The sequence below is a fragment of the Rana temporaria genome, chromosome 8, assembly GCF_905171775.1.
Source record: "Rana temporaria chromosome 8, aRanTem1.1, whole genome shotgun sequence".
NCBI lineage: Eukaryota > Metazoa > Chordata > Amphibia > Anura > Ranidae > Rana > Rana temporaria.
Genome location: NC_053496.1, coordinates 94,878,165 through 94,898,398, shown reverse-complemented (window position 1 = coordinate 94,898,398; position 20,234 = coordinate 94,878,165). Strand labels below are relative to the sequence as shown.

The 20,234-nt window shown below is 41.6% G+C and overlaps 1 protein-coding gene across 1 annotated transcript in view; it reads right to left on the bottom strand.

The window, feature by feature from the left end:
• SPOCK2 (SPARC (osteonectin), cwcv and kazal like domains proteoglycan 2) overlaps positions 1-20,234 on the bottom strand; it is a 240,122-nt gene that overhangs the window by 66,077 nt on the left and 153,811 nt on the right. The gene's annotated exons all lie outside the window — the stretch shown is intronic.

Sequence of the window (20,234 nt, the reverse complement as noted above, 5' to 3'; positions counted from 1 at the left end):
ATGTAAAAATTTACATTCTTGATGAAAATCTGCTGCCATCCACCAGGATGACAAAGATGAAACGAGGGTGAACATTTCAGCAAGACAATGACCCCAAACACAAAGCCAAGGAAACTCTCAATTGGTTTCAAAGAACGAAAATAAAGCTGCTAGAATGGCTAAGCCAATCACCTGACTTCAATCCAATAGAAAATCTATGAAAATAATTAAACATCAGGATCATCTAGGCCCACGGAACCTTCAAGATTTGAAGACTGTGTCGCAGAATCGGCCAAAATCACACATGAGCATTGCAACTCTATACGGGAAGCGTCTTAAAGCTGCAATTACCAGCAAATAATTTTGTCTGAAGTATTAAATAATTTTCAATTAGTGTGTTAGTGACTGCATGAGTTGTTACCAACATGTGGTGAATATGTCATGTCAATAGCATCTTTAGAAATATATTTACCTAGAAAAATGGTGACATGTTCAATACTTATTTATCCGCTGTGTGTGTGTAATATTTTATTATATCTTTTCATGTGACAACACTGAAGAAATTACACCTTTCTACAATGTAAAGTAGTGAGTGTACATCTTGTATAACAGTGTAAGGGGCAATGGAATCACGCTCAAAACGTACCCAAGGCACCTTAGGGTTCTTAATGTTCCATTGAGCCTGTTAAGAAAGTCTACTCGCCACATAGTATAGCCAAATTTGGGGAACTCCCAAGCCACCCAACCTGTAGGGCATATATAACACCTCTTTAGAACACCTGGAAGGTCTATCGTGCCAACTTAATCTGTTTATGTAGGATTGAAACTTCAGGAGATAGGCTTTGGGGATCAGTAGGGGTAGGGCACGAAATAAGTAGAGCAGTTTTGGGAGGATAGACATCTTCACTGCGGTAATCTTACCTAGAAAGGAGATCTTATAAGAGGACCAGGTTCTGGCTATCAAAGGGGGAAAATTTAAATGGAAGAAATCATTAAGTTTCCCAGGGAGCTTAACCCCAAGATAGGGGAGAGAGGAACGGGCCCAAGAAAAGGAGAAGATTGTTTTAAAGCCTCCAGCTCAGCAGGGGGAAACCCGACAGGTAGGGCCAGGGACTTGGATAGGTTAATCGACAGGCCCGAGATGTCCGCAAAGATGGAAAGGGTCTGAAGAAGATTCGGTAGAGTGACAATAGGATTGGTCAAAAAAAGCAGGACATCATCTGGGTACACGCAAAATTTGTATTCAGACTCAGATTTAAAGTAACCAGTTATATCAGGGTGTTGTAGAATCGCTATGGCAAGGGGTTCTATAGCCAGGGCAAAAATTAAGGGGGACAGAGGACACCCCTGTCTAGTGCCCCTGCCGAGCTGGAAGAAGTCAGAATTACATCCTGGGATCTTAATGCGAGTACTAGGGTTTCGATAGAGGGCATGGAAAGCTTTAAGGAATTCTCCTTCAAAAGCCAAAACGTTGCAAAAGAAGCGACACGTAATTCCAGGACACGCTAAGCCTTATGAATGTCTAGGCTCAACATAAATAATTTTTTAGAAAAAAGAGTGGCGTCCTGAATGATGTTAGAACCTAGGTGGATATTATCGGTAATGAGGCGGTGGGGGATGAAACCTGACTGGAAAGGGGATATCAGGGAGGAAATGACACTACCGAGTCTGTCTGCTAAAATTCTGCTAAAGATTTTTAAATCATTGTTTATGACCGAAATAGGCCTAAAATTTTTAGGTAAAGTGTGGTCCTTATTGGACTTGGGGATTAGAGACATGTTTGCCAGGAGCATTTCATCAGGAAAGACCCCACCCTGCAAAACCAAATTGAAAAGTCGAACCAGTCTAGGGGACAATTTAGTAGAATTTTTTATAATAGATGGCTGAAAAGCCATCAGGACCTGGGGAGGAGCCATTCTTTAGGGATTTAATAACATTCAAGACCTCTGCACTGTCTGCAGCAGAAATAGGTTGATTAAGAGCATCCAGCTGAGGGGTGGTAAGGGTAGGCAAAGGAAGGCTCTCAAACCACAATTCTGCCTCCCGTAAGGGGACAGTGTGCTGAGGTCCCAATAGCAAGGAGTAATAGTCCTTAAAAATCCCAAAGACTTCCTGAGGGTGAGAGACTAGACTGCCAGAAGGGGAGGCCAATTTATGTATGTGGGGGGGGGGGGTCGAACAGACTGGTTAAGCTTCCTGGCAAACATGGTGAAAGCTGTGTTACTATGAAGAAGAAATTTGGCTTTCGACCAACGCAGGGCCTTTTTAGTGTTAGCCAAGAGTAGGGAATCTAATTTCAACCGTTTTTGGTCAATGGACCTCCTAGTGGATTCCAACTGCAGGGAAATAGGGTTTTTGTATAGGCTGTCCAATTCAGCAGAAAGTTGCACAATTTTCAGTTTATTGGATTTGTTATGGGCAGAGGCCAGGCTAATCAGCTCTCCCCTCAAAACAGCATTATGGGCCATCCACACCGAGGAATACGGAGTCTCAGGTATATCATTGGAGGCAAAATAAGTATCTATGGAATGGGCCACCTCAGACTCAACAGCGGGGTCAGAAAGAAGAGCCTCATTTAGTCTCCAAGTGTATGACGTGGGGGCCAACCTGATAAACTCTGTGGTGAAGGCTGTGATGTGATGATCTGACCAAACACAATGATGGATATAAGCTGAACTGGAGTTAGCCAAAATAACCGGGGTAGAAAGGATATTATCCAATCTGGCATAACTATCGTGAGGGTGCGAATAAAAAGTAAATTCTCTAGCTCCTATGTTAAAGGCCCGCCAAGTATCTATCAATTTGAAGTCCACTAGCTTTCGGGACAAAGACTTAGAGAAGGCACCAGAAATAGAGGAGGCACTGCTCCTGTCAACAGAGGCGTCCCTAGGGGGGGGCCAGAGGGGGCCCTGACCCCCCCAACATCATGCTGTGCCCCACCATGTGCCCCCCCCAAAAAAAAAAAATTTTTTTTTTTTTGCAATTTTTGTATTTTGCTCCCAATGCTCGCCGACACTGCATAATGCGAGCGCTCACACAACCAAATATTCTAGCCTGGGCCGTGTTTAAGTGTGTGCACTGCAGACTGCAGTATACTGTAATCACTGAACTACATTATCTCCATCCCTTCTGTCCCCCCGATCTGTCTCCCTCCCCCTCTCCTGTGTTCTTTCAAAACATTCACAATTTACTTTCACTTTCAGTTAGGCAGATAATATACGGTGCAATTTTCTTTCCTGCATCCACAGATTGCAGGAAAGAAACTTGCATGATTCCCCAATCAACAGACAGTGGTGACAGGGGAATATCCCTCCTGCCCAGCAATTATATTCTCCCGACAAACAGTGATTATCACCAGTGGCTATACAGCAACCACTAGTGATAATTATAAGAGAATCTGCTCATTAATGGTTCAAATCTCAGCCAGTTTCTGCTGAACCAGCTGAGATTTAAACTGTCTATGGCTGGTCTTAGCTCTTAGGCAGCCCATACATTGATTAGCACTGTGGAGTGTCGGCTTCCTGGCGTGATCGGGCATGTGGGATTTCAAACACATCCGAGCCCATCTCTATTGGTTGTAGACAGTTGAGCTCCCTGCAGGTTGCTTAGCAGCAGTGGACCCTTCTCTGACAAGCTGATCGGGATGCAATCCAGGTGATGCTCTTAGTCAAATCCTAGTCATAAATATCAGTGATTTTATTGATCAAAGCCCACACTTTACAGGCATAGAGCCCACATGGCTGCTGATCATACGGTTGATTATATTTATGTGGTTCTACTCTTGATGCTAATAAATACTGTGTTTATTAGATCTGATTGGGAGCATCACCTGGATCACATGCCGATCAGCATGTCAACAGAGAAGGTTATACAGCATTACTGCTGCTAGGTGACCAGCTGGGGGCTCGGCTCTCTATAACCAATAGTGCCAGCCTTCCCCTGCATGCGCCCATAATGTCACCAGCACTAAGTCCTAATAGACTGCCGCCGCTGCCAAGGAGACAGACGCCAGACCAGCGCTGTAAATAGCAGGGTGGCAAGACAACCTTTGCAACCCTGATAGTTCTCCCACTGCTTTGGACCTTTATATTTTCTTGGTGTGCTGGTGACATATCTCTTGTTTTCTGCCACCCTGGGGGGCCCCAGTATAGTAGGAAGGGAGCTCACTGCAGAACATGTGAAAGGGCCCATAGTGGGATCGTAGTAAAGGGCCCCAGGATATATATATAATTGCATTTTATAGTTGGCCCCCCTACTTTTGTCCCTGTCCCCCCATGTGCCCCCCCTAAATATGAAAGCTGGAGACGCCACTGCCTGTCAAGAGTGGGATTAGCGACGAAGTTGAAGTCGTCTCCCACTATCATGTGAGGGGACCGAAAATTTATCAAGTATGGATAGAAAAGACATTAAAAAAGAAACCGTAGCATCATTCGGAGCATAAACACTTGCAATAGTGTATTCTCTGTTATGAAGCAAACCCTTGATAATAACAAAGCGGCTGTCCTTATCCCTATAGATATGTTGAATCTCCATAGGGAGGGAAGAGTGCAAGAATATGGTGGCGCCTCTACTTTTGGAGGAGTGCAAAGTATAAAAGGCCTGCGGAAAATTCCTATGGAAAAACTTAGGGTGGGAGGCTTGAGAAAAATGGGTTTCTTGGATCAATAATATTTTAGCCCCAAGTTGCTTATAATGCCCAAAGGCCTTCTTCCTTTTTGCAGGGGAATTAAATCCTTTAACATTATGAGATATACATTTAATAGCCATTATAATTAAGTAGCAAAAAGGCAAACTAACAAATAGCAGACATACCTCAGAGAGCTAGACCACGAAAAGGGGATCAGCTCCAAAGGCAGTCTAACTACATTAGGCACTGCCATATTGTGCAAAAAACAAACACATAGATCCGAGTTTAAGTCATAAGCTAATCAGTGAGATACAAAAGTAATACATTCTAAAACAAGAAGTGACCACGTACTGTACATAAAAAAATACAATAACCTGAAACAGCCCAGTTTAAAGTAACTGCAAAAAACTGCAAAAAAATAAAGAAAAATAATAAACAAAACATGAAAAATAAACGGATCAGGAACAGCTTGGATCCTGATAAGAACAATGAGGAACCGAAACGAGACCAGCAGCATCATTCTAGCCCGAGGGACTAGAGAAGACTAGTATTAATTAGGAAAGGCACAAAATTAAAAAATAAAGAGAAAGTCAAAAAAAGAAGAAAAAAAAAGAGAGTCGCTGCGAAACTTCAGGGAATAAGAGTGTTGGGGGGGAGAAACATACGCTAGCACCTAGAGACAGACCTAAGGCAAACGAGGCTGGAGAAATGTGGGGTGCATGTCCATCTAGAAAATTAAACAAAATAGAAGACCAGGATGTCCAAGGTGTAAAGCTCAAATCCGAGGGGAGACATCGTCATAACAAATTCTTCGTCTTTCACATCTGGTAGGGGGGAGTGTGCCAGATCTGTGAAGGCCTGGGTGTCAGAGGGGGACGACGTATGGCTTCAGCGTCCAACAGGCCCAATTTCACTAAAATTTCTTGACCCTCCAAAACAGTGGTGGCTGAGTAATTGGAACCAATGTGAGGTATAACTAGCTTGAAGGGGAATCCCCATTTATAGCGTATGCGGGCAGCTTGCAAGGCAGTGGTGACTTCTTTCATGCCTCTGCGCCTGTCGAGTGTGGCGGGGAATATATCAGGATATATCTGAACTGTGAAGTCATCCAGAGTGATTCGAGGGGTATTCCGTGCGGCCCTAAGGATTTCTTCCTTAGTCAGAAAATCCTTCATGCATAAGACGATATCTCTCGGCGGTTTATCAGCCGGCGGCTTAGGCCTCAGGGTCCTATGGACCCTGTCGCAGGTGAACGCTGCAGCATTTTTGTCAGGCAACAAGGATTATATATATATACAGTACAGACCAAAAGTTTGGACACACCTTCTCATTCAAAGAGTTATCTATATTTTCATGACTATGAAAATTGTAGATTCACACTGAAGGCATCAAAACTATGAATTAACACATGTGGAATTATACATAAAAAAAAAAGTCTGAAACAACTGAAAAAATATTTCATATTCTAGGTTCTTCAAAGTAGCCACCTTTTGCTTTGATTACTGCTTGGCAAACTCTTGGCATCCTCTTGATGAGCTTTAAGAGGTAGTCACCTCACCTGGCGCAGCACCCCATCACTCTCATTCTTGGTCAAATAGCCCTTACACAGCCTGGAGGTGTGTTTGGGGTCATTGTCCTGTTGAAAAATAAATTATGGTCCAACTAAACGCAAACCGGATGGAATAGCATGCCGCTGCAAGATACTGTGGTAGCCATGCTGGTTCAGTATGCCTTCAATTTTGATTAAATCCCCAACAGTGTCACCAGCAAAGCACCATCACACCTCCTCCTCCATGCTTCACGGTGGGAACCAGGCATGTAGAGTCCATCCGTTCACCTTTTCTGCGTCGCACAAAGACACATGGGTTGGAACCAAAGATCTCAAGTTTGGACTCATCAGACCAAAGCACAGATTTCCACTGGTCTAATGTCCATTCCTTGTGTTCTTTAGCCCAAACAAGTCTCTTCTGCTTGTTGCCTTTCTTTATCAGTGGTTTCCTAGCCGATATTCTACCATGAAGGCCTGATTCACACAGTCTCCTCTTAACAGTTCTAGAGATGTGTCTGCTGCAAAAGGTGGAAGAACCTAGAATATGAAATATATTTTCAGTTGTTTCACACTTTTTTGTTATGTATAATTCCACATGTGTTAATTCATAGTTTTGATGCCTTCAGTGTGAATCTACAATTTTCATAGTCATGAAAATAAAGAAAACTCTTTGAATGAGAAGGTGTGTCCAAGCTTTTGGTCTGTACTGTATATATATATATATATATATATATATATATATATATATATATATATATATATAGTTGGATCCCTCCAACCGAGACAGACATGGAACCACATAAATACACCACAAGACTCACAACATAACACATGTATTATATATATATATATATATATATATATATATATATATATATATATATATATATATATATATATATATATACACACACACATATACATACATACACACACACACACACACACACATATAAATGTTGTACTGTTTATCTAAAAAAATATATATAAAAAAAACTTTCCCTTATTTATGAATAGAGTAAGGAAGGATAAAAGCCCCTGCCTGATTTTTATTTTCTACTACTGGAGGCCTCCCTTTCTGTTCCAGTGACACAGTTGTCTCCTGGACAGGAACTGAGCAAAAATATTCAATGGCATATGCCATAACATTTTTATTGCTGTCTGTGTTCTTCATGTGATTTCCCCTCCCTTCCTTTACTGGTGAAACGCTGTCATCATGACAAGAACTAATCACAAATCTCCCCAACCAGTCCACAGAGAGCAATACAAACTGACACTGTGGTCCAAGGGTCAGATGTGGCCCTTTGTTTGCCTTTATCCAGCCCTTTGGGCACCATTCCTTCCCACTGACACCATCAATGAGGCACCATTCCACCCACTGATGCCAAGAATGGGGCATTGTTTACTCCCACAGGCCACAGTTTGGCCCACCTTAAGTCTAAAGGACAGTAAACTGGCCCTTTGTTTAGAAAGTTTGAAGACCCCTGTTGTAAAACTGACAATGCTGCTGTTCAAATGTTCTCCTGTGGTCCTTCATCCAGAGTAAGGGGCACGTTACTACAGGGGGTGTTTTACTGGCCGGATCACCAGGTGAAAACAGAGGGAAAAATCCTGAAAAATAAAACAAATGCAGCCACCAAATCAAATGATTTGTAAGCCGCAATAAATAAAATTTCTGGTTTGGGGTTTAATACCACTTTAAAACACTGCAATAGGGTCACTAACAGTTACCTGATCTTATTCACCTATACAGTACTGTATATGAACAATACTCATAAATATACAAATTATGGAAAAAAAAGACCTGTAGATATATTCTGAGGAAATCATTTTGTAGGTTCAACTCCATCCTTATCCCTGCTTCAGTAGTTATTGAGTCACTGGCCCAGAACAAGGGCATGAAAACTAAGAGTCCTAATATTTGATATGCACATGTTTATCACTCACTGTTTAGCAAGGTGATCTTTGATTGGATGGGGTGGAGAGGCAGGGCAGTGATGCCACAATCTCTCCCTTGCCTGATTAGCTCTACATTCTCTGAAAAATGTTAAGGCATTCTCTGAATGGCACCCTGAGGAGCAAGTGACCCCAGTACTCAGAAGATAGAAATGATCACTGTAGTAGCGGTGACTACTACAGTGAATCTCTGCCTCTACAGTGGTCCCACAGGTATGGCATATGCATACTTACCATTAGTCCAGGCTGGACCAATGTATCTATGCTATAGAATCCAAACATTCTTCAGCAGTTCTTTTCCCACGCAAGGCCACCATCCACATCCCTTGTTGTTGCTGCTTTAGGCATGGCGTCTTTGGGATGTCTTTATACTGTGCAACCTTTTGGGACACCTCACCCTGTACAGCCAATAGAAAATGTTTACATCACCTAGGCAGCGACGCTAACACCTGAAGAGGGATCCTCCTTTGCAGTGAAGATTAGGGCCCCAGTGAGTCACGTGGCCAGGTTTGGTTAGTAAAATATTTTTTTTCTAACCGCTTCCCACTCAGCCTACAGTACAATGGTGGCCGAGTGGGAGCACTGCCTTTCTGGGCATATATCATAATTTTCTCCAAGGATCGCGCCTCTGTAACGCCACTGGCGTTATTCTGTACAAATCGAGCGCAGCCTTACCCCATTCCCACGGCTGCACTCCTCTCTCTGTACTGGCCGCGTCACTTCCGCCGCGACAGTGTTTGCGTTCCACGCTGGAATGCGGAAGCGTGCCCCAGCGTGCTCTGTGCTTTCCCGCGCCCCATCGCCTATTTAAATCGCCAGCAATGACGGCAGGGTGTTCCGCTATTTTGTTGGACCCCTGCCGTCACCTGGGACCTGCTGCTTTCACCCCTGGACGTACTGACTTCACCCCTGGACCTGCTCAACCCGGATCGCTACCAGCTTCAGTCGGATAGGTCTCCCACCTAGGATCCTCTTATTGCGCTCCAGGAATTGCTGTACTCTCCAGGACATCCCCAGCAGCCAGATTCACCACTATCTTCAACCACAGGCTTACTACAGGATACTTTCCATGCTGTAACTACCTGCAGATTGCTACAGAACCGCAAGTATTCATTACATGAGCATAACAATACTAATGTGAATTGTCTATAGCACTCATCTATAGGACTTGTGTTAATTAACCCTTAAGCTGCATGGTTGTGACTCAGTTAACCTGACAACAGAGTGCCCATAGATATTGCTGCTGCTTTTCTTACTATTGCATTTCATGGACTGATATAATACTCATGCATTTATTTAAACCTTAACCTAAGTATGCATATAAACACAATCTAAGAAGATTCTTTCTACTCTTTTCACGTGCATATGCAAAGCTTATGAAACAATAAGCTTCCTTGATTATTTTGCTTCTCGTATAGAGGTTGTGATGAATACAACCCTAAACTCTTTGACCATATAAAAGAGTGAAGTAGTGGTTATATCTGAGAAACCTCCGCAGCTGAGATCCAATTCAATCAAATTAAAATATAGCAGGATTGTTACATAATAGCGGAACCTTAAAAATTAAAATGGATCCAGCGGAGCTTGCAAACCACTTAGTGGGACTATCACAGAGAGTGGACACTCTCACCACTAATTTGAATGACCTCCGCTTAGAAAATGAGGTCCTGCGTAATCAAAATATTCCTCAACCTAGGGAGCGACCTGAACCCAAGCTTTGCCCCCCGGAAAATTTTTCAGGTGACAGAAAAAATTTCCGTCAATTTATTAGTTCCTGTCGTCTTATGTTTGAATTACGCCCCCGGACTTACTATTCTGACAGAGTCAGAATTCTGACCTTGATATCATACCTTAAAGGAGAACCAAGAGTTTGGGCTGATGCCTATGTAGAGGAACATGGTGATCTTTTGGGTGCCTTTAACACTTTCATAGATGAGATGTCTCTCCTCTACGAGGACCCTAACAAACAACTTACAGCGGAAAATACCATCAGGAACCTTAAACAAGGAAAGAGACCTGTAGAAGATTACATCTCAGAATTTAAGTGCTGGTGCAGAGAAACTTTATGGACTGATATTGCCCTTAGAAATCAATTTCGTCTTGGGCTGTCTAAATCTATGAAAGATGAGCTCGCCCACGTTGAGATTCCTCCATCTTTAGAGGATCTCATGCATCTTTACCTCTCTATTGATCGCCGTCTCAGAGAAAGAAAGGCTGAACGTACCAACTCATATTAACCAACACCTTTTAGGAGGTCCAGGTCCCCCCCAAAGGAGGTACCTATGGAAGTCAGCACAATCAAAGGTCCATTATCCCCAGCTGAGAAACAAAGACGAAAAGAGCCCAGAATCTCTGCCTCTACTGTTCCGCTCCTGACCACATGGTGTCTTCTTGTCTGAAGGTAACAACTTTAACATTAGTAGATTCAATATAGCAAGTACCACAACTGGGTCTACCACTAATCACTATATCTTTCTCACCCTTACTTTACAGTGGGACCAAGATAGGACAACCATTGACGCGATGGTCGACACTGGTGCTTGTGGCAACTTTATTGATTTAGGTTTTGTTAACTCAAATAAAATCCCTTTTGTGTTAAAGCAAACTCCTTTTGTCTGTCACCTTCATTGATGGGTCCAATTCCTCTTTCGGTCCAGTCCAATCTCAAACTGCACCACTGTTGGTTACTTGTGGTAACGCCCATACCGAGACCCTTGTATTTGACATCATCCCTTCACCTTTATTCCCAATAGTCTTAGGTTTACCCTGGCTTCACCTTCATCAACCAACTTTCCAATGGTCCAATACCTCACTCAGTCTAGACTATACTTACTGTAAAGAAACTTGCTATCCTATTTATAACATACATCACTAGTGTGAACTGCGACGGTCTTCCAACTTATTTACTTGACTTCTCTGATGTCTTTAGCAAAACCAATGCAGAGATACTCCCACCTCTTAGAATATATGATTGTCCTATTGATCTTATCCCAGAGGCTCCAATCCCCACCGCACGAATTTATCCATTATCTCAGCCTGAACTGGTTCATCTCAAGGAATATCTTGATGATAACCTTAGAAAGGGTTTCATAAGACCTTCTACTTCTCCCGCTAGTGCAGCCATGTTTTTTGTAAAGAACAAAGACGGCTCACTCAGACCTATTATCGATTATCGATCATTGAACAACATCACGATAAAAAATCGCTACCCCTTGCCACTTATTCCAGAACTCATAGAACGGCTACAGACTTCCAAGATCTTTACAAAACTAGATCTCAGGGGTGCTTACAATTTAATTAGGATTCGTCCAGGGGATGAGTGGAAAACTGCATTCAAAACTCGTTATGGTTTATTTGAGTACTTGGTAATGCCTTTTGGCTTATGTAATGTACCTGCAACTTTCCAACGTTTTATTAATGACATTTTCCGTGATTTACTAGACATTTGCGTTGTAATTTACTTGGATGACATTTTGATTTATTCGGATACTCTTGAAGAACACACTAAACATGTAAGATGGGTCTTGGGCAGACTCAGAACACATTGCCTATACGTCAAGCTTGAGAAATGTGTTTTTAGTCAGTCTAGTATTTCTTTTCTCGGGTATCAAATTACTCCTGATGGAATCGAGATGGATCGCTCCAAAGTTGATTGTATTCTCTCTTGGCCAATTCCCCATTCAAGGAAGGCCTTGCAGCGCTTCCTTGGATTCTCAAATTACTACCGCAAGTTTATCAAAAACTTCTCAGAGATTGTCAAACCTTTAAATACTTTAACAAGCAAAAAGACACTTTTCAAATGGACAAATGAAGCACAAGAGTCTTTTGATTCACTCAAGCTATCTTATACTACTGCTCCTATCCTCCAACTACCTAACCCCTTATTTCATTTTACTTTAGAAGTGGATGCATCTCACTTCGCCTTGGGTGCTGTACTTTCCCAACAACCAAGTTTGTCTGAACCCCTACACCCAGTGGCTTTCTATTCTAGAACTCTAACGTCTGCAGAAAAGAACTACCCAATTGGAGAAAAGGAACTCCTCGCAATTAAAGATGCCTTAGCCAATTGGAGACATCTTCTAGAGGGATCTACATACCCAATCACCATACTGACAGATCATCGTAATCTGCAACATTTAAAGGCCTGCAAAACTTTGTCCGCCCGTCAGGTGAGGTGGAGTTTATTTTTTGACAGATTTGATTTCTATATTTCTTATAGGCCAGGTACACAAAACTTAAAGGCGGATTCCCTATCTCGCATGTATGAAGATCACACTACGGAAATTCCACCACACTCCATCATACCCTCAAACCGCTTCATTGGATTAACCACTTCCTTCAAACAATTACTCTCTCAGTCTATATCCAAAGATGCATCTAACCTACCTAAAGGAATCCTAAAGCGATCAGATGGATTATACACCTACAAAGATAAATTGTACGTTCCTCCAAAATTACAATTGTCACTACTCAAACAACTACATGATTCCCCACTAGCTGGCCACCCTGGAATCACTAAAACGATTCATCTTGTAAAAAGACATTACTGGTGGCCCCATTTAGCTAAAATGGTCCATGATTATTTCAATTCCTGCGAGACTTGTGCCAGTAACAAACTCTCAAGAAAACCTCCATTTGGTCTTCTAGCATCCATCCCAATACCAAATAGACCATGGGAGGTTGTGTCAATGGATTTTATAGTCGATCTTCCTAGATCAAATGGTGCAAACACCATCATGGTCACTGTAGACCTACTAACAAAAATGGCACACTTCATTCCTTTAAAAAACCTACCAACCTCTCTTGAGACAGCAACAGCTTTCATTAATAACGTCCTCAAACTGCATGGTCTACCCACTCAGATTATCTCAGACCGTGGATCTCAGTTCATTTCCAAGTTCTGGAAAGATCTATGTAATGCATTAAAGATTGATCATCGCATGTCCACTGCTTACCATCCCCAGACAAATGGACAGACAGAGCGCATCAATCAAATCTTGGAACAATATTTACGTTGCTATTGCACCCATCTTCAGGATGACTGGTATCAATTACTTCCCCATGCTGAATTCGCGTACAATAATTCTACCAGCTCTTCATCCCAATTTTCACCATTCTATGCCAACTATGGTTTTCACCCAAATAGTTTACCATCCTCCTTTCTCTCAAACAACGTACCTGCAGTGGAGCATTACCTCACTAATCTAAAGAAGACACTCCCTATCTTACGTTCAAATTTAGAAGCTGCCCAGTTACGCCAAAAACGTAACTATGATCTTCACAGATCAGTACCTCCTGTCTATAAAGTGGGTGATTTAGTCTGGCTCTCCACCAGAAATTTACGCCTAAACCTACCCTCGAAAAAACTTGGACGTCAATTCACCGGACCTTATTCCATTTCTCAAGTGATTAATTCCAATGCAGTAAAATTACAGCTACCTCCTGATTGGAAAATACATCCCTCATTCCATGTCTCCCTTATTAAGCCATTCGTACCTAACCCATTCTCTAACAGAATCTCACGTCCCCCTCCTCCAGTTGAAGTTATGGGCGAAACTGAATATGAAATTGAAAAGATTCTGGATTCTAGAAAAAGAGGTTCTGTAATTCAATATTTAATACGATGGAAAATCTACACTCAACTTGAAGATTCTTGGGAAAATTCTTCTCACCTACATGCTCCCCGTCTGATCAGGCAATTTCATCGTAGGTATCCCACTCGTCCATCTCCTAATAATGGCACTGGTGGAGCCCCCTTGAGGGGGGGAGTATGTAACGCCACTGGCGTTATTCTGTACAAATCGAGCGCAGCCTTACCCCATTCCCACGGCTGCACTCCTCTCTCTGTACTGGCCGCGTCACTTCCGCCGCGCCAGTGTTTGCGTTCCACGCTGGAACGCGGAAGCGCGCCCCAGCATGCTCTGTGCTTTCCCGCGCCCCATCGCCTATTTAAATCGCCAGCAATGACGGCAGGGTGTTCCGCTATTTTGTTGGACCCCTGCCGTCACCTGGGACCTGCTGCTCTCACCCCTGGACGTACTGACTTCACCCCTGGACCTGCTCAACCCGGATCGCTACCAGCTTCAGTCGGATAGGTCTCCCACCTAGGATCCTCTTATTGCGCTCCAGGAATTGCTGTACTCTCCAGGACATCCCCAGCAGCCAGATTCACCACTATCTTCAACCACAGGCTTACTACAGGATACTTTCCATGCTGTAACTACCTGAAGATTGCTACAGAACCGCAAGTATTCATTACATGAGCATAACAATACTAATGTGAATTGTCTATAGCACTCATCTATAGGACTTTTGCTTATTAACCCTTAAGCTGCATGGTTGTGACTCAGTTAACCTGACAACAGAGTGCCCATAGATATTGCTGCTGCTTTTCTTACTCTTGCATTTCATGGACTGATATAATACTCATGCATTTATTTAAACCTTAACCTAAGTATGCATATAAACACAATCTAAGAAGATTCTTTCTACTCTTTTCACGTGCATATGCAAAGCTTATGAAACAATAAGCTTCCTTGATTATTTTGCTTCTCGTATAGAGGTTGTGATGAATACAACCCTAAACTCTTTGACCATATAAAAGAGTGAAGTAGTGGTTATATCTGAGAAACCTCCGCACCTGAGATCCAATTCAATCAAATTAAAATATAGCAGGATTGTTACAGCCTCTCATGCCCCCCACGGGCTGCACATCGGTGCAATCTGTCACCTGCTGTGTCCACCGGACCAGCGGATGACACATCATTGTACCGGGCCCTTGCCAGTACCATGTGATCGCTGTGACTGATTAATTTACAGCAGATCACATGACAGTGGTACACAAAGAATGGCTGTGATTGGTCACAGTGATCACATGGTACAGACAGGGCCAATCCCAGTGCATCTATACCATGTGATGGCCAATCACAGCTTTACAATAGTACACACTGGATGAATGGATGCCATTCATAAAAAAGAATTGTTTATAACAGTTCATTACCACTGTTCTAAGTAATCAGAGTGTGTAAAAAAAAACGTATCCCCTCCCAAGAGTAGTACAGTATAACTATGGTAACACGGTACTGTTCTGGTCAAAGTATGTGAAAAAGAAATTGTAATAAAAAAGAAAAAAATATGATGACAAACAATATGACAAAGAATTACAACTTAAAAAAAACTGCCTCTTACTAAATACCTTGGACTGTCTACTTTCCAAAAAAGGGTAATTTGGGGGGTATTTGTACTGTTCTGGCATTTTAGGGCCTCCAGAAATGAGAGGGGCCATCAGTAAATTAGGATTGATCAATTTTACAATATATATTCCATATTTTCTGGACTCCATGGCCCGGATTCACGTAGAATGGCATATCTTTGTGCGGGCGTAACGTATCCTATTTACGTTACGCCTCCGCAACTTTTACAGGCAAGTGCCGTATTCTCAAATGAAAGTTGCTGCGGCGTATCGTAAATAGGCCAGCGTAAGCCTGCCTAATTCAAATGTGGTAGATGTGGGCGTGTGTTATGTTAATTTTATGTGACCCCGAGTAAATGACGCTTTTTACGAAAGGCGCATGCGCCGTCCGTGAAAGTATCCCAGTGCGCATGCTCCAAATTAACCCACAAGAAGCCAATGCTTTTGACGTGAATGTAAATGACGCCCAGCCCTATTCGCGAACGACTTACGCAAATGGCGTAACATTTTCAAAATTAGACGCGGGAACGACGTCCATACTTAACATTGGTACGCCGCATGTACGCCTCCATATAGCAGGTGTAACTTTACGCCAGGAAAAGCCTAACTTAAACGGTGTATCTGTACTGCATCGGCCGTGTGTACGTTCGTGAATTTGCGTATCTAGCTGATTTACATATTTCTAGGCGTAAATCAGGGTACACGCCCCTAGCGGCCAGCGTAAATATGCAGTTAAGATCCGACAGCGTAAGAGACTTACGCCGGTCGTATCTAATACAAATCTATGTGTAACTGATTCTAAGAATCAGGCGCATAAATACGATGGCTCAGACTCAGAGATACAACGGCGTATCTGGAGATACGCCGTCGTATCTGGAGATACGCTGTCGTATCTCCTTTGAGAATCTGGGCCTATAACTTTCCTACAGACTAAAAAATATACACGGAATTTGATTATTTTTACCAAAGAAATGTATCAAATTACATTTGGCCTAAATTTGTGAAGAAAGATTATTTGCAAGATTTTATAACAGAAACAAAAAAACCTGTATTTTTTTTTTCCAAAATGTAAATAGCTAGATTCAGGATGGCGAGCGCATACTTGCGGCGGCGTAGCTTATGGCATTTAGGCTACGCCGCCGTAAGTTAGCTAGGCAAGTACATGATTCATAATGTACTTGCCTGCTAAGTTACGGCGGCGTAGCCTAAAGCCGGCGGGCGTAAGGGCGCCTAATTCAAATTAGGCTGAGGGGGCGTGTTTTATGATAATTAGGCTTGACCCGACGTGATTGACGTTTTTTTCCCAGTGTGCATTGCGGATAAGTCCGCCGCACGGGCCTATTGATTTCGAAACAACGTAAATCCCTATTCACGGACGACTTACGCAAACGACGTAAATTTTTCGATTTCAACGCGAGAACGGCGGCCATACTTAACATTACTATTCCATCTATTTGATGGAATAACTTTAGTCCTGCTAATGCGTTACGTAAACGGCGTATCTGTACTGCGTTGGCCGGGCGTACGTTCGTGAATAGGCGTATCTACTGATTTACATATTCTACGCCGACCGCAATGGAAGCGCCACCTAGCGGTCAGCCTAAAAATTACACTTTAGGATATGAGGGTGTAAGACACTTACGCCGCTCGTACCTGAGCCTAATTTAAGCGTATCTGGTTACCAGAATATGCTTAAATTAGCGCCGACGCAAATTCTGACTTAGGCTGGCGTATCTACTGATACGCCAGCCTAAGTCTCTCTGAATCTAGCTAAAAGTCTTTTTTCGTTTACCAGGAAATAGTGGTGATTGACTACCACCTAAAGAAAGCTCTATCTGCCTCAAAAATATAAAAAAAATATAAAAAATGTATTTGGATACAGTTTTGCATGAATGAATACCTGACAGTGTAACAGCACTGAAATCTGGCCTGGGCAGGAAGAGGGTGAAAGTGTCTGGTATTGAGGTAACCTAGTAAATAGATGGGGGGGTGTAATGACTGGAGTTCTGGAGTTTAAGGCTGCATTCACATCTGAACATAAAACGCCTGAAAAACGCCCGAAAAAAATCCTGAAAAACGCCCAACAAGCTCAAAAAAGAACATGAGCCTCTTTGGGCAGATTACTGGCGTTTTTCAGCTTTTTACATTGGTGACCTGTACAAATACGTGGCAAAAGCGATGTAAAAATCGTGGCAAAATCGCGGTAAAAACACACAACTTTAAAATGCTCAGGTGTGAATGCAGTCTAAATATCAGACACTTTCACACACCAATATGACACCCTGATTCCCTCCACCAGATTATTTATTTATTTACAGTCCACTCATTTCACAAAAGGATTTTGAAAATCAAAAATCAGTATTTATTGGGAACAACAGTGATCTGGTACCCAGATAGAACTGAATATATAGTAGACTATTCTTATATATCAAGACAATAATCCAAAGTGATTACTTAAAAGCACCGGGTGAACAAAAAAGGATTATGCACACATTTATGAATAGATGAATTAGGATTTCATATAACAATTAACTCTTTAAAAACCCATGTTACTTTATGAAACACTGAGAGATAGGTTTGTTCGTACATAATAATGATAAAGATCCAGCAAAATTGCTTTTACTTTATAAAAAGAAATTCTCACACAGACAGCAGGGGTATATGGTAATCTGCATGTGATAAAAACATTATTTTCTATAGATGTAGGCTGGCTTTTAAATAGCACAGAGAATTAACATAAAATGTAATCTGTGCAGCATGCTTTTCCAGCTGCACTGGAATTTAGAGCAGATTGTTATCTCCTTTCTATGCGAAATACTCAGGATCTGGGCTGAGAATAGTACATATATAGCTATAATAAAGTATTTCAAGTAGTTTATATGAATTATAGACCCATACTCATACAAGCAGTCCTAAAGCTTTGTTTTAAAAAGGTAGCTGAAGCCATAAAAAAGTAAGGGAAGCACACGCTACACATAAATTAAATTGTAATTAGAGAACTAACGGTAATTTTATTCCCACTAAATAATGCTATAGTTTAAAGAGAATACCAAACGTTATTGTATATCTTTCTTTTTAAATACAGAACTGATACATACGTTTTAAATATTCTAAATTAGTATTTTATGTTATTTTTAACAGACAATATTTCGTGTTTCAATTTTTAGCCTGCATATGAAGCTCTAGACTTCATTACATATTTACCAGGCTGACCTTAGCTGTCTTGCTAAGAAAAGCCTATTGTTCAATGAGTGCAATAGCTAAAGCTAAAAATTGACACTTACAACTGAAACCTGCATTTAATATTTATTTGTAAAACAAAAAAACCCTATGTAATACTTTTATACAGAGTACCTTCTGAGAAGTGGAAATAAGCACCATTCAATAACAAACAACATTTAGCGTCACAGAAGATGTTTTCCTGTCTATGATTGCATGCCTGAAATAGTATCAGACAAGAGCGTATTATTCCAGTCAGTGCAGCTTATGTTATCTAAGATTCTCAGTTGCAACAAAATGTTTTTTGTGGCTTTTCTCTAATGTTATCCAAGGTCCACATGTTAGTGAAGCCATTGCTTGGGAACCACCATTGTTGAATAGATTTCCTGGTAAATTCATTCAGAATATTTCAATACACAACACTACATATGGTGCTGAATGGACAGCTCCACACATGCTTTTACATTTAGTATTCCAACAGTGCTTTCCAGGGGCTCGAACTATAAAATATGAATGAAAGCATGAATTATCATGAATGATGACCTGTCAGTATAATCTTTTATTACAGAAGACAAGAAAATTCAGGTCTGTATATATTGATCAATGCAATATTTCCCATGCATGGTCACAAATGTCAAACTTAATTTTATAATAATTTTATAAACATGACTATCCTACAAATGGAATGTGGTTTTCCATCTTTTTCTGCTTTTTACAAAGACAGCCCACATTTAATTAAAACACAGATAGATTAATCAATGTGTCAGTCATTCGGATGCATCTGCCCATAACCCTTAATCTGTCTGGATATTAGACACAGGAACAGTGTTTGAAGATCAATACTTTTGCTGAAGTTGATCCCATTACACTTTCTGTAAACTAAAAATGCAAGGCTTGCTAGGTAAAGTAAAGCAGACCTATTGCCTTATTGCATCTGCATTTAAATATTTATCACCCAAGTTAAAGTGAATTAGCAGAAAATCTTTCTTCGATAATGGATTGGGTATTTTGTGCCTTCACGACTAGAGCGATTATTACCTTTCTTACATTTCCCTTATATGAATAGGTAAAAAGTGCTCAGAGAGAGTGTAATAAAGCATATACCTCTGGGACTTGAATGTAATTGAGGGAAGAACATTAATCTAATGCCCTGTACACATGTACGGGTTTCCCGGCGGACTTTTTACCACCGGGAAAGCCGAGAACCGGCTCGGCAGCTTTTTCCCCCCTACACACAGCCGGTTTTCCTGGCAGGAAAACTGCCATGAGAGATTTCCCGACGGGAAAACTGGTCATGTGTACGGGGCATTAGTCAATTTGCAACACTGCTGAGTCATGTGACATCTTGGAGTGGAAATGTTTGGTTCCCAGTATCTGCACTGTGACTTTTAGCTTTGGTAGCAATATAGTCACATCAAAAACAAAGTACACACTTTAAATTTACAAGACAAGCATTCATGAGAAAAACTTTGAGGATTTAAAGATTACCTTTTGGGGAAAAAAAATTAATTAATTAAAAATAATAAATATAATTTTGCAGGAAAAAAAATATCAGAGGTACAATGCCAGACTCCTGCAAACAAGCCCTGAAGCTTTCAGCCCCTACCTGCATACGGGCTGGCTGTTTACAATCTGCAGTGCTTGTGAGGTAACTAACAAAGCTGCCAGCGACCTCGCAGTCCATTCAGAACTAGAAGTCATCAGCCACAAAG